We start from the raw sequence: 4,040 nt of genomic DNA on the forward strand, positions 1-4,040 counted from the left end.
GGTGTTGAGGTGATTGGTGAATGGGTGAAGAAGAAGAGGGAGGGCGGTGGGGTAGGTGGGGATCCTGTGGGGTCCACAGATCCTGAGGTGTCAAGGAAAAGTCATCCCTGCACCAAGTGGCGAGCAAAATTGCTTTCTGTGCCAATTCTGGCGTTAAACACCGGGCTGGTGCCCATTTCTGGCGTTTAACGCCAGCTTCTTGCCCTTTCCTGGCGTTTAACGCCAGTCTGGTGCCCCTTTCTGGCGTTAAACGCCCAGAATGGTGCCAGACTAGGCGTTAAACGCCCATTTGCTGTCCTTACTGGCGTTTAAACGCCAGAAGGGTGTACTATTTTTCTTTCTATTTTTCATTCTGTTTTTGCTTTTTCAACTGATTTTGTGACTTCTCATGATCATCAACCTACAGAAAACATAAAATAACAAAGGAAAATAGATAAAATATAACATTGGGTTGCCTCCCAACAAGCGCTTCTTTAATGTTAGTAGCTTGACAGAGGGCTCTCATGGAGCCTCACAGATACTCAGAGCAATGTTAGAACCTCCCAACACCAAACTTAGAGTTTGAATGTGGGGGTTCAACACCAAACTTAGAATTTGGTTGTGGCCTCCCAACACCAAACTTAGAGTTTGACTTTGGGGGCTCTGTTTGACTCTGTTTTGAGAGAAGCTCTTCATGCTTCCTCTCCATGGTGACAGAGGGATATCCTTGAGCCTTAAACACAAAGGATTCTTCATTCATTTGAATAATCAATTCTCCTCTGTCCACATCAATCACAGCCTTTTCTGTGGCTAGGAAGGGTCTGCCAAGGATGATGGATTCATCCATGCACTTCCCAGTCTCTAGGACTATAAAATCAGCAGGGATGTAATGGTCTTCAATCTTCACCAGAACATCCTCTACTAGCCCATAAGCTTGTTTTCTTGAATTGTCTACCATCTCTAGTGAGATTCTTGCAGCTTGTACCTCAAAGATCCCTAGCTTCTCCATTACATAGAGAGGCATGAGGTTTACACTTGACCCTAAGTCACACAGAGCCTTCTTGAAGGTCATGGTGCCTATGGCGCAAAGTATTGAGAACTTCCCAGGATCTTGTCTCTTTTGAGGTAATCTCTGCCTAGACAAGTCATCCAGTTCTTTGGTGAGCAAAGGAGGTTCGTTCTCCCAAATCTCATTACCAAATAACTTGTCATTTAGCTTCATGATTGCTCCAAGGTATTTAGCAACTTGCTCTTCAGTGACATACTCATCCTCTTCAGAGGAAGAATACTCATCAGAGCTCATGAATGGCAGAAGTAAATCCATTGGAATCTCTATGGTCTCAGTGTGAGCCTCAGATTCCCATGGTTCCTCATTAGGGAGCTAATTGGAGGCCAGTGGACGTCCATTGATGTCTTCTTCAGTGGCGCTCACTGCCTCTTCCTCCTCTCCTAGTTCGGCCATGTGGATCATGTTAATGGCCTTGCATTCTCCTTTTAGATTCTCTTCTGTATTGCTTGGAAGAGTACTAGGAGGGAGTTCAGTAATTTTCTTGCTCAGCTGTCCCACTTGTGCCTCCAAATTCCTAATGGAGGACCTTGTTTCAGTCATAAAACTTTGAGTGGTTTTGATTAGATTAGAGACCATGGTTGCTAAGTCAGAGTTGTTCTGCTTATGATTCTCTGTCTGTTGCTGAGAAGATGATGAAAAAGGCTTGCCATTGCTAAACCTGTTTCTTCCACCATTATTATTGTTGAAACCTTGTTGAGGTCTCTGTTGATCCTTCCATGAGAGATTTGGATGATTTCTCCATGAAGAATTATAGGTGTTTCCATAGGGTTCTCCCATGTAATTCACCTCTTCCATTGAAGGGTTCTCAGGATCATAAGCTTCTTCTTCAGATGAAGCGTCCTTAGTACTGTCTGGTGCAGCTTGCATTCCAGACAGACTTTGAGAAATCAAATTGACTTGCTGAGTCAATATCTTGTTCTGAGCCAGAATGGCATTCAGAGTATCAATCTCAAGAACTCCTTTCTTCTGATTTGTCCCATTGTTCACAGGATTCCTTTCAGAAGTGTACATGAATTGGTTATTTGTAACCATTTCAATTAGTTCTTGAGCTTCTATAGGCGTCTTCTTCAGATGAAGAGATCCTCCAGCAGAGCTATCCAATGACATGTTGGACAGTTCAGATAAACCATCATAGAAGATATCTATGATGCTCCATTCATAAAGCATGTCAGAAGGACACTTTCTGATCAATTGTTTGTATCTTTCCCAAGCTTCATAGAGGGATTCTCCTTCCTTCTGTCTGAAGGTTTGGGCTTTCACTCTAAGCTTACTCAATTTTTGAGGTGGAAAAAACTTTGCCAAGAAGGCATTGACTAGCTTTTCCCAAGAGTTCAGGCTTTCTTTAGGTTGTGAGTCCAACCATATCCTAGCTCTGTCTCTTACAGCAAAAGGGAATAGCATAAGTCTGTAGACCTCAGGGTCAACCCCATTAGTCTTGACAGTGTCACAGATTTGCAAGAATTCAGCTAAAAACTGATGAGGATCTTCCAATGGAAGTCCATGGAACTTGCAATTCTGTTGCATTAGAGAAACTAATTGAGGCTTAAGCTCAAAGTTGTTTGCTCCAATGGCAGGGATAGAGATGCTTCTCCCATAGAAGTCGGGAGTAGGAGCAGTAAAGTCACCCAGCACCTTCCTTGCATTGTTGGCATTGTTGTTGTTTTCGGCTGCCATGGGTTCTTCTTCTTTGAAGATTTCTGTTAGGTCCTCTACAGAGAGTTGTGCCTTAGCTTCTCTTAGCTTTCTGACGTTAGGATTTTCGCCAGTAAAGAATGTCATAAAAATAGTCGCATTGTAGATATAGTCTCTAAACCGACAAAAATCCCTTCGTACAAACGTTTTGGTTGTCACAAGTAACAAACCCCTTAAAATTGATAACCGAGTATTTAAACCTCGGGTCGTCTTCTCAAGGAATTGCAGGGAGGTATGTTCTTATTATTGGCTATGGAGATTGTAAATTGGGGGTTTTGAGAATTTGGGCAATGGGCACAAGCATATTTTCAAAGCAATAAAAATAAATAAATAACTGTAAAATAAACTCTTGGCAAGGTATAAAGACTGGAGGTCCTATCCTAGTTATCCTTATCAATTGTGATGAGAATTGGATTTTTCTCCCACTTTGTTAACCTCTAACTATGAAGGTAAGTTAAGTGGATGAATCCCAATTTTCAATCAACAATGAGTTTAATAACTCAAGAATTATCAATTATTTAACCAAGGCCAAAAGGGAAAAAACTAAATCTACTAGAGTAACAATATCCTCAGATTAGGAATAATAAAAAGGAACAATCATAAACTAAAATAACTCAAATATCATTAAATAAAATATTCAAATCTTAACATGAAAAAGTTCATAAGCCAATTAGGCAACATATCTAATACAAGCAATGAAGTATCTGAAAATAGGAAATAAATATAAAGTAAAAGAACATTGAACCTGGGATTCAGAGTTACTCTTAAAACTAAGAGAAATCCTAAATCCTAAGAGAGAGAGAGGAGAGAACCTCTCTCAAAACTAATCTAAATCATGAGAAGTGAATTATGAAAGCCTCCTATGAATAGATGTATTCCCCCACTTTATAGCCTCTGGTCTATGCCTTCTGGACTTGGATTTAGGCCAAAAAGGGTCTCAAAACTCGTTATGAGCGTTTTCTGCAATTTCTGGTGCATGGCCTCTGTCACGTGTCCGCGTGGGTCACGCGGTCGCGTCATTCGGAGCTTTTCCTTGCCACGCGGTCGTGTCAGTCATGCGACCGCATCATGTGCGTTCTGCTTAAGGCACGCGGTCGCGTCAGTCATGCGGCCGCTCGCTGCTGATTTGTGCTTGGCACGCGATCGCGTCGTCCATGCGATCGCGTGGATACCAGTTTCCTTAAAGCTCCGTTTTGCTTTCTCCTTTCCTTTTAGTATGTTTCCTTTTTCATCCTTTAAGTCATTCTGCCTTAGAAAATCTGAAATTACTCAACACACTAATCAGGGCATCGAATGGAAA

This window comes from Arachis stenosperma, chromosome 6 (assembly GCF_014773155.1).
Source record: "Arachis stenosperma cultivar V10309 chromosome 6, arast.V10309.gnm1.PFL2, whole genome shotgun sequence".
Classification (NCBI taxonomy): Eukaryota; Viridiplantae; Streptophyta; class Magnoliopsida; order Fabales; family Fabaceae; genus Arachis; species Arachis stenosperma.